Consider the following 12250-nt stretch of genomic DNA (forward strand, 5'->3'; position numbering starts at 1 on the left):
ATGTCTAAAAATGTAACAGAAAGTGATTCTAACCCCAACCCCAAGCGACAATCGTAAGAATATTGGAAAAAACAATGAGAAAACAATACATAAAATGACACAAAGAAGACAGTCGTGCAATGGGCACGAAAAACTATTTATAAAAATTTGTGCGACTGACACGAAAAAGACATTTGTGCTCAAGGCACGAAAAAATCGTAATTTTGTGCCATGGACAAAAACAAATTAATCAAATTTTTATGACTATAACACGACTTTCCATGAGATCAGTCTGACTGTGACTTGTAGGTCCTGAATTAGATAAAGTACTTACTCATCAACCGTTAAAACAGCAGGTCTTATTTAGTATTAATGAATTTGGACGTACTACAGCCGCCATTGTTGATACATTACATGACATACGTCTCCCTAACAACAAGTTAGTTGTTAACTGGAATGATGTTAACGCTTCATTTTTTAATAAAACAACACCTCTCCTCCTTCTTCTTTATTGGGTAACTTCTCTCCCGGGGGCTCACGAGATTTGTAAAGTGTCTATTGAATCTGGGTACTTTTCGCCTACTGTTTTTCGAATACTATGAATTCAGACATACTATTCGCCTCACCTATTGCTATATCATATGGAAGTAGGCGCTTTCGTACGCAACGCAAGACATTTTTACGGAAAGTTTAAATGAAAACACATTAAGCTAGAAGTATAGTACTGATTTTACGCATACGTGAGGGTCAGTGTAAATTTTGCAAATTTCGTCATCAGAATATTCAACCCAATCTCACGGAAATTGGTGTATAGAAACAAAAAGTTTATACATTTATTTGTGCTAGTGACATGATTTTCCACTGTTTTTCGTGCCACTGGAGCACTGGAATGTCTTTTTCTATATCATGTAATTTTATATTTTGTTTTCTCATAGTTTTTTCTTATTTTTTTACCATTGTTGCTTGTGTTTGGGGTTAGAATCACTTTCTGCGACATCCTAACCCAAACCCCAACTTTAACCCCAACTCCAGGCGAGAATAGTTTTAAAAGCGGACTAAAAATGTAAAAACCAATGCATCAAATTACATCCTATGCAAACCCTGAATCTAACCCCAACCCCAAGCGACAATGATTTAAAAAGGAAAAACAATGAGAATTTTATTTTTTTAAGTTTCTAGAAATTCATGCTGTGTGCCATGAAAAAGACAATCGTGCTCCAGGTGCACGAAAATCGAAAATTGTGTCAATAGCATGAATAAATTAATAAAAAAATGTGTGACTATAACACGACTTGCCGTGAGGTAGGGTAGGAATAGTATACGCACTGTACGGTCACCGCCGGATTTTTGTAACCGTGCATACTTTGTACACGTAGGTTGTGCATGCGCATGCAGAAGAATGTGTAGTATCTAGCCCAGAAGATGCATCGCATTTTTTGCAATGCGCATGCTTCGAACGACAGTGTACATACATCCGCATCAAATAAATTATGTATTTCAATTATGCTTTTTGACTGAATCGTTTAACCATTTCTTTTCTATCCATTTATAGTCTTTAATCCACTACAGAGAACCTTTTGTGAACCATACAGTCAAAAGAGAGTCTTCTATGGCATTGTGTTTCACCTTTATTTTAAATGTAGAGTGTAAGTTATACATTACTTGCATTTGCATGTACACGATTCTTTACCGTGATTACTTCTGCATAAGTGCCCTGTTTAAAACGCCTGCATGCTTCGCTGTTTGCAGCAGGGGTGCCGCTATCCCTCACGGAGCCATTAGCACAATCTGCAAGCCGAGCATAATGAGAGACTTTGTGGCGTTTCTTATTATTATTTTATGATTGTTAATCTCAGCGCATCTCTGTTACTCTGGAGCCGGCGTGTGTAATATCCTCTCTTAGGACTGAGGTATTTCTGCTGGGCTGGTAGTAAATAATCTCCCTGTGATCGTGCGGCGTGTTTATAGTCTATCAGGGACAGCTGGGCCAACTAAACTTAATCAGTTTATTAGTGGAGTGCTGAGGAAATGTGATATATGATGTCTGGGGTAATCAGAAGTCATCATGCTTCACTTGCTGGCCTCGAATTTCATAACAGTGCCAATTATTCCTCCGTTATTAATTATAAAACATATTTTCCTTAATTTGCATTTTCTGTCACCCATGATTTTACGCCAGGTTAGACGTGAAACCTGTACTCGGGAACGGTGTCGCCAGTATCTCCGGTTGTATGTTAGAAAAGATAATTAGCTTCCCCATATACAGCACAGCATTGCTGCTCGGCAGGGATGCTTGGTGCCACATTTGGATTGTGAAACCGAAACCCTGGATTTAAATTTACATTTGAGGTAAAAAAAGAGCTTAGCCATTCCCAGTCATGACCTATATAGCATGATGTTATAATTTCAGATGTGTCACAACTCTTTTCATCACTATTATTTTTGCTTTGTGATGAGACGTGAACAAGGTTGACTATATATGCTCGAGGTCTCCGATGTCTCTCTCCGCCCGAGCCTTTTTTCCGTTTGATCCTGTTTTCATTCCGGGTGAATTGCTGCAATTTCCCGGCTGATCTGACGGAGTGTTGGTGGCCCATGATCAGAAAGAAACCAGGGAGCTTGAGAGTTTGGGTTTGCCAGAGGATAGGAGAAGTCCTCTTTGAAATTTCACAACGTAACCGCTCTCATTAAGAATAGTGTCAAAACATTGTCTAACCGCCGGAGAAAGTGTAACTCTATATCTTTGAAAGTTTATACGAAGCCTTTCCTACAGTCCGCCCACAATATCATCTACACTGAGATGCCCCAAAATTTGTAATACCTTCAAGATAAGATTTTCAAGGCAGTTCTTTAACACAGTTTAGAGGATTTGATGGTAGGGCTCATCTTTATATTGCATTTTTTCATTTAATTGGACAATAACGGCATCATACATTTCTTACACAACTGCATACACAACCATTTAAGCTTGCCTGAAGTGTTTCCTATGATCTTAAAATCTTTGTAGTTGTAATTTTAGATGTATAAAATTATATTTATTAGTGCTGCAATGAATTGCAGTTGATCTATGATCTGTACGGATCATGACCCACGGTTCGGCTCGCACTTGATTTGCGGATTAATACGCAAATTTAAATAGGGAAAATGTATAATTTGCATGTGTTTCAAAGGTTTGCAACTGTTAACATTCAAGTGATTTTAAATAATTTAACCTCAAAAAGGAGCTAAAGTGAGCAGTTTATGCACAAACACGTGCGGTTGAATGTGTCCAGTCCAGCTCCAGTCAGACGTGATCATCATTCAAAGATCAGCAGATTCAGAACTCTTGATGTGTGTTGCGTTACTGTGTCTCATACTGTAGTGTATTAAAATACATTTGGCTAATAGAGCAATGAAAAACAACTTAACGTTTTTATGTGGGGCGACTGTTTATGCTGCGCCATTTGTAATTCGCCCTATGTCTGTGTGTGTGCGCGCACGTGCGTAAGGGCACTCAATAGTGCACACACGGAGATGTCAAATAGACACGGATTTCAAATAGCAAGCAAACATAAAATCTTTCTAAGCAAATTTTTCTTGAATTTAGTGTTTAAAAATATTTTCAAGATTTTTTTTGCTTACCCCATTGGCAGATTTTTTTGCTTGTTTTATGCACAAAATTACTTAAATTTTATATTTTTGGTCTAAAAACTTCTTAATCTAAACATCTTAATTTAAAAAATGTTCGATATTTTTACTGAAAACATTTTCTTGAAAATCATTTTTTGCAGTGTGATGAGAACTGGGATCAAGATCACTGGATAAAGGGCTGAATTTGGATCTTTACCTCGCAATCGTATGAATTTTAAAGATGAAGAATGAATATAATTAACATTGTTTGTTCATTTATGTTGTGTTTTGGTGTAATTATTATTGCATATGAGAAGACAGAAGAAGACAGCATAGGAGAAAAAGTGTTTTTTGTGGGTCGTGGCAAACAAACTAAACATTTTAAAATGATTACAGAGATGATACACTGCAAAAAATACTTTCTTAGTATTTTTGTCTTGTTTTCAGTAGAAATATAAAAAAAAATTCTTAAATCAAGATTTATTTTCTTGATGAGCAAAATGACTTAAAAAAATTGGTCTAGGTTTTAGACAAAAAAAAAAAACATAAAATAAAGTGAATTTGTGTTTTAAACAAGCACAAATATCTGCCAGTGGGGTCAGAAAATGATTCTTGAATAAAGTGTTTAAGAAAAAATTACACTTATTTTAATATTTTTTTCTCATCCCATTGGCAGATATTTTTGCTTGTTTTAAGCACAAATTCATTTAAATTATATATTGGTTGTCTAAAAACTAGACTTATTTAAAGTCATTTTTTGCAGTGTATTTATTTTAAGGTTTTAAATTGTAGTCTTGTTTTATACTGTATTTAATATAAATGAACATTTTATTAGGTAAATGATACTGTCATAAATAAATAAGTCAGAAAATACACTGTAAAAAATACTTTGCTGCCTTAAATTTTTGTTGTTGAATCAACTCAGATTCACAAGTCATTTGAACTTACTATTATTTATCTTGACTAGAGATGAGTTGTTATAACTACAGGTGAGTTGTTTTAACTTATAAATTTGACTTTTCTCAAATATATTTTATAAGTTGTGACAACTTATTTCTGTTGACATGACTTGTAAATCATGAGTTCATGAGTTGACATGAGTTGATTTAACAAAAAATTTTAAGGCAGCAAAGTTTTTTTACGGTGTATGAATGAAAACATGTCATTAACATAAGTAAGAAATGCCACTGCCCACGATTTTAACATTTAGAAATATAAACACGTACAAATTTGTACATCTGTAAAGCTGTTAATATGTATTAGCATATTAGTCCTATATTATACGTTTCAGTGTGTTTTGAAACGTAAAAAGTACATGTTTTACAACAACACTTTCTATAAAAATACGTTGAGTATATACAGTATGGGTGATTCTCACGAAAACTTGGTTTTAAAAATGTCAAGCATGAAAATGTAAAAATTGCTTAAATTTACTTTTTTTCCCACCAGACATTGAAAAACAAAGTCTGGACTAAATGGGAACATTAATTTAAAAACTTTTACTGATCATTTAACACTTTTTGTAACATAATTTAAAAAATTTGTCCTAAAAAATCTCATTACCGCAACAGTCAGAAAACATCAACACTGACATATTTTCAAAATGACATGACAAACCTGAAAGAACATAATTTGGAGATTCTGCACATGCATTTAAAATCAAAGTAATAAGCTTCTATTAATTAAATTAACATTTAATAAGCATCTGTTGCGGTAATGATAATCAAAATGTCGTGTAAGCATTCTGACAAGACAATATTTCAAATTAACTGTAAAAAAATGATCTTACCTGGTAGCCATCTTGAAGTAACTGGTCCATGTGCTTGGTCACTCAAAATCAAACTTTATTAAAATTCTGTATGTGTGCTTAAACTGTTCTCAAAAAGTGTTGCGAAGGATGATAACATCAGGCATGGACACATCATTTTCCTAATTTTTCTTCATTATTATTATACATATTCAGTAAATATTTTTTCTGTCATCTAAAGTAGTCTAGCAAAACATCCATTTATTTTCTTAATATTTTTGTGTTAATTTGATTAAATTACAACATAACGAATGTTCAAACACAGCCGGACACATTGATAATTTCAGCAGAAAATGAGATAAAATTTACAATTATAAATTCTTATGTTGAAATCACACATTGTGCAAGGTAGAACACAGTATTGTGTTAATTCTGATGCTTTTTAATGTTACTATATTACACATTTTAAAGCTAAAATCATTAGTGCCGTGGTGTTTCAATGGTTTCGTGAGAATCATCCGTATACAATCTTAACACTAACAGACTTTCAGCATGAACTTGAGATATTATTGGTCCTCTTGAAACACAGAAGTCATCCAGTATTCTATGTGGTATATTTGAAGCAGGTAGGCTTGTGGTTCATTAGAATCTGTGTGTTGCTGTTCTCTGACAGCGTGTCAGCTGAGACGACAGCAGCTGGTTCACACAGCGTCACCTGTGATGATATGCCTCTAATCAAAGACTTCCTCTTTGGAGCTGAGCCGTCTTAGATCTCACACTCTTAAAATAAGGACAGAGATCTTTTTGAATATATAATAGTAGAGGAACTCCCACACATGCAAACACAAAGATGTTGTGCTCATATACAAGTCACCATTCTGTTATCTGATTTTAAACCGTTGAAACAGAGGCAGTATTGATTTTTGTTTCCACATCAGTATTATATTTGTCTTGGCACAGGGAATTGAGAGTAATATAAACTCTTCATGCATTTACCAGCTTTGAAATCACTTTATTCGTTTTGCAGATGCTGCAAGATCCTACAGCTGTTATCTGTTAGCCAGCTGTGATCTCTTCTTCACAGCTGGTATTAAAACATGTTTTATTCGTTATTTTTGCTTCTCCATACAATAAATGATTATATTTCATAGTCAATGTGCTGTTAAGACTAATTTCGTATAGCTTAAACTGCTAAAGGTCTGGTGCACATTACCATTAATTTTGTCTAACAAACTTAAGCTGATACAAAAAGCAACTAACCACAGTTATTTTGTTCGTACTTGGATCATGTACTGTATAGGCCTACCTTGTGTCAAATAAGTACAAATATAATATTTGTTTCGAAATTTTGTTTTACTATATTCATATAAACTTACTTTTTTCCAATAAACTAATGAGTTTTGCATCAAATTGATTTTTGTTACTCTTGCAATAGATGATGAATAATAACTAGATATTCATAGACGGTTAATTGTTACATCTATGATGATTTGTAGATCTTTTACCTTTTAAAGGCCGTTTGTATCAAGTTGTGGTCAAGTTTATTTAAAGTCTCGAGGCAAGTGCACTCATTATGGACACGTCTGAAACAAAACTCGTGTTCACAGGGGGGCGCTTTGAAAAGCAGAAGAAACCCCACGTTTTCCATGCGTTTCAGATGTTTATGGACCCTAAAGCAAGAATTCTTCCAATAAGTGGTCTGGACTTGGGACACAATCAATGTGGGCATAAAGTGTGGGGACATCTCCCACCTGCAAATTATGCAAATGGGGCTGGATAATATTGTGAGTGCTGGCAGCCTAGGGACAGCAACCTTCAACTCTGGAATGACAACACTGTCCCTCGTGGCCAAAAAAGATGACCAGCCCACCGGAAATTCTCCCGGTCCTCCAAATAGCCAATCCTAGCCTGCACTGAATCGATCAATCAATCACAGTGCAGCTGCTCAATACAACTAATCATATAGACTTTTTAATTACAGCTTATCAAATACAATCACAAACATATTTGAAATTAAATGTAATAATTAATTTGTTTGTTTTAGTGAAATCTATCATTATTCATTGACTCACACTTAGCCACTTATTTCTCACGTACCTATTTAATGGTGCTACACTTTATGAAGAGGGTGCCAGAACAACAATTCCCCATAATACACTGCAACATCATCCGGCAATAAGATGGCAGTCTGTATTGGTTTTATTCATCTGTTATTTTACGCAACAATGTTATGTTGGCTGAACATAGAATTTTTAAGTAAAGCTGACAAGACACACTTTTTGTTGAATTAGCTCAATTAAATTAAGTTCACATCTGTGTTGTTATCTGTGTATCTGTTCATGTCTATTCTGAGAGTTGCTTAGGTAAACGATTGAACGGCTGGATTGTCAACCTGACTAACAAGCTCTCACCATCACTCACTCTCTTTCTCTCTTTCTTTCTATTTCACTAATATTGTTCACTTTGCATTGTCTCTGGCTGACACACAGCTGACGCTTAAACAGTGTTGATGAGCACAAAGACACTACACTGTGCTGTTAGTGCTTGTTACCTGCGTTGTTGCCAATTAAACTTAAACTTAAAAAGACACAAGCTTTATTTCTGTTACTTTCAATTTCTCTATCCACTATCAGAAACCCTAGACAATCTTAAACCTTAGTTGAGTTTCCTTAACAAATCAACCCTTTCATAAATTGATTGTTTCATTTGATTACCCTTAAAGATCTGATCCACGTGCCTTTAAATGAATGATCATTTATTATTGACTGATCATAGGGACTGTAAGGAAGAGGATTAGGGATGGAGATCTGCTAAAATATCAACATTTACATTTTAAAGCAAGATTAAAGCATGTGCAGTCAGAGTCAATACATTTGACAACAGATATTGACTGCGGCATTAACTAAATGAACCATTAGTGTAAGCTATTGTCCAACTATGTGTGTCGCAGTATGCTGGTATTGACAATAACTGTGATTATTTAAAAAGTAAAATAGATATTATGCTAATACTACACATGATAATATCATAAATACTGTATTCCAGTGTCAGTATATGGCTGACCCTCCAATACTGTATAATACGTAGTAGTATTGCACCAACCTGGTATCCTGGAAAACCTATAATATTCGTGACCCTATCCAAAGCGAACAAGCTAATTTTTTTATCAGTACTTGTGTTCCCTGGGTTCAAACCCATTACCTTATAAACACAATGCTCTGCCACTGAGCTATTTCACAAGTTCACACTTACAAATAAGTCGGATAGATTAAATTAGTAAACGTATTTGGCGTGCTGTCCGGGGAGAGGGCTCTGAGCTTGGAAATGGGCCCAAACGCAGAGTATCCTCCCCCCGGTTTAGGAATTAACCTGGTGAGTGAGAGGAGACGGGGTGGTGGAGGGATTCTGAAGACTGCAGAGGATCTTTGGAGAGTTAAACTGTGACTTATATATGGCTTGCCTTTGTGGTGATTGGGTAGATATGATGATTACTGATTGAGGACAGCTGGTGGTACTAGAGTATTTGTTGATTACTGATTATAGATAGCTGGAAGTATTTAAGTGGTTTATTTGACGTGCTCCTCCCGAACTACGTTAATAAAACATCATAAAGGAACACTGTATATGTATATTTATCATTAGAAATATGTTGCTAAGGACTTGATTTGGACAACTTTAAAGGTGGTTTTCTTAATATTTAGATTTTTTGCACCCTCAGATTCCAGACGTTCATAATATTTATTATTGGAAAGTTTATTTATTCAGCTTTCAAATGTTGTATAAATCTCAGTTAAAAAAATAGACCCTTATGACTGGTTTTGTGGTCCAGGGTCACTTTTTACATGATGGCAATTTCGTATTAATTTGTTAAATGGGAACTTTACAAAATGTATGATTATGCAAAGAGCACGAATGAAACCCCATCCTAACCCCAAAGTCACAGAGGAGAAAGCAGATCAAACTAAAATTCTTGAATTAGCCACCTTGTAAAATAGGTTTGAGATTTTATTGTATTGCACCTGTTTAACATTTTGCCTTAAAAGCCACAATAGTTACAAAATCTCTCTCCGCCTCCCAACACTGGTATTTTAGGTATTATAAATTGTTGGCCAAAAAGGCACAAAATAGAAGACAAATTTGTGCAAAGAACCCTTTGCTGTAGTTAAATACACGTTTAGTTCTTCATGTTTATTAAAACAAAAAAATAATAATTTAAATCTTCGAATTAGTTACACACTTGCCATTTATTTGCAGTGATTATATCCCGATTGCAACCACAATAATGTAAGGAATATTAGTGGCATTTCAAAAGGTTTGTATATTAGTTGTTTTAAAAAAGCAGATTTCATAGCGTGTTTTTAATATAACGTTTCTGGGCATAGATAACATATTATTGCATATAAGTATGCATCACACAGTAGTATAGGGTATTACATATAGATTTACTGTAGCTCTATCAGTCATATCAGTTAAAAAAGGCCTTAAAACCTGAACTGAAACCTTTTATTAAATGTTATAGTTGAGGAAAGCTGACATTACTGCGTCATGAACCATTAAATGTCTTTTGTCTTTCAAAAAAGTGGGGTTATTTTCTGTGTAGAGAACATTGAAGGTTGTTTAAATGGTTCATTGAAGGTTGTTTGATCGGGTCTCTAATTTTGGCTGAGTACTTTGGTTATTTTGGCTCACGCTGTAATTCGAGATTTGCTTTTCTGGTATCAGTGTTTGCAGGAATGATTTGAATGAATGAACACTCAACCTACTGGCAGTCTTTAATCTATAAAAAAGTACCATTTAGTATGTTTTTTTAAGCCGTTCAGTATAGCATAAAAACATTATACATTATTCATATCCCCGTAAACCAAAAATTACAGCAGATTGTGATCGCTTTTGGTTCTTTTCCTCATGCAAATCAATCTTCTGACCTCAGTACACTTGGAATATTTGTACTTTTTGTACAAAATTGTGCCTTGAATTGTTTTGTATGCTGTGTTTTTTATTATATAATAAATAAATGGGTACATATTATTTGCTCAAAATCATCATGCACTATGAAATTATTGTTCAATAAGAAACAACAACTGGAAAAATGAACCACTGTTCAAACTGACAGGTGATATAAAGTAATTCGACGTTTTCCTAATGCATGTTTGTGTTTTATACAGTATGCAGTTTTATGAGACATATATAAGACACACTGATAGTTTGTTTTTTTATTTATTTAGAAAACAAATTAAATAGGCCACCAAATTACGTATATATAATTAAATGTTGGACAGGGTTGATTTTAAATAAATATGAGACTCAAAAAATGTGTTACATAAGACATACCAACAGATTCAAAGCTTATAATTCTTACTAAAATATGCATTTGATAGCAGTAGGATTCATATGAATGGACATTCAAATGTGTAAATCCAGTATTTCAATCTTCTCTCTTTCAATCAATATACGCGATGAATGTGAAGATGGCCTGCTGTGTTTCATGAAAATAAATAAGGCATATGTGGAGGTACACTGAGGTTTGCTGGGGAGCATCACGCTATACTTTACAGCCAGTCAAATTTAAGTATTTTCTAAAGCTAGTTACAACGGGTGATAATTCCAGTGGTGGACGAATTACACAAATCGTGTACTTGAGTAAAAGTAAAGATACCCAGGGTAAAATATTACTCAAGTAAAAGTAGAAGTACTTGCTTAAAATTTTTACTTGAGTAAAAGTACAAAAGTATCTGCCTCAAAATGTACTTAAGTACAAAAGTACTGTGATTTATTATGGCCGTATCATTTTTGTCACAAAATTCAAATTATGTGAAATAACTCTCTTGGCTAACCAATCAATTAATAGAAGGACATTAATAAATCAGACACTGATGTCTATTAAAATTATCATAAGCCTAAAACCTTAAAAACAAAAAATTTCCTTTAGCATCAAATGAAATAACAGGATTTGATAGCAGTAAGTCTCATTTCAAGATTTATTTGTTAAATAATTTATCAGTTTAAGTGTAATAAAAACTTGACTTAAGCACAGGTTCACAATAGTTTTCAAAACATTAAATACATAACGTTATCTAGAAATCAGTCTCCCTTTCTTTGACAAATAAAACAAGCCTTACAGAATATAATTTCAGAAACGTTTTATGTGCTTAAGCATGTCATATGTATATTGTAATACATAATTAAATGTATATATTTTGGAAGCAAAACTTTTGAAAATATTAATAACAATCTCAGTTAATAGGGAGCACTCCAATCCACCTGCCTGTTTAAGCATCATACACTGCATGGCTAGTCAAAATGTCATTTATATTTTACAACAGTGTTGATAGTGATTAACTGTCATTTCAAAATAACAGAGCACTGAGCTTCAAATACAATGAACTTAAGTGAAACAGCTAACTATACAGCTAAAATAGCTTCAGCCTGCATAGCTTAAAGTTCATTCATGATAACGTCGTATATATTTTATCAACACAATTAACAGTTTTCTGCAAGCTACTGTTAAGATTGCTCATTTAAAAATATAACCAGAATAAAAATGGCTTACCTCTACGCGTTTCCTTAGATTTGAAAGAGTATTCTTTTAAAACGAAATAGCACAGTTTCAAGGCAGGCAGAGAAGACACGAAGGACTCGTTCTTTTATTCAAGGACTTAAAAAAACGCGGGTAAATAAGGCCATTGTTGTTGTTATCTCCTCCGTTGTTTTTGAATGCAGTTTCATTCTCCAAACGATGCATTGGCTGGCTGCACTCGCGTGCGTGACTCGCGTAGCTTACGTGAAACAGCGCGGCAACCAAAACAAGTTCGAAACTAAGCGCATGCTGTACCCTGATTGGTTGTTTGACGCATCACGTGTGCATCTTAGTTTTTTTGTGCAGCTTTAGTTTGCCCAGTTACGTTTTTTATCCAC

This window comes from Misgurnus anguillicaudatus, chromosome 22, assembly GCF_027580225.2.
Source record: "Misgurnus anguillicaudatus chromosome 22, ASM2758022v2, whole genome shotgun sequence".
Classification (NCBI taxonomy): domain Eukaryota; kingdom Metazoa; phylum Chordata; class Actinopteri; order Cypriniformes; family Cobitidae; genus Misgurnus; species Misgurnus anguillicaudatus.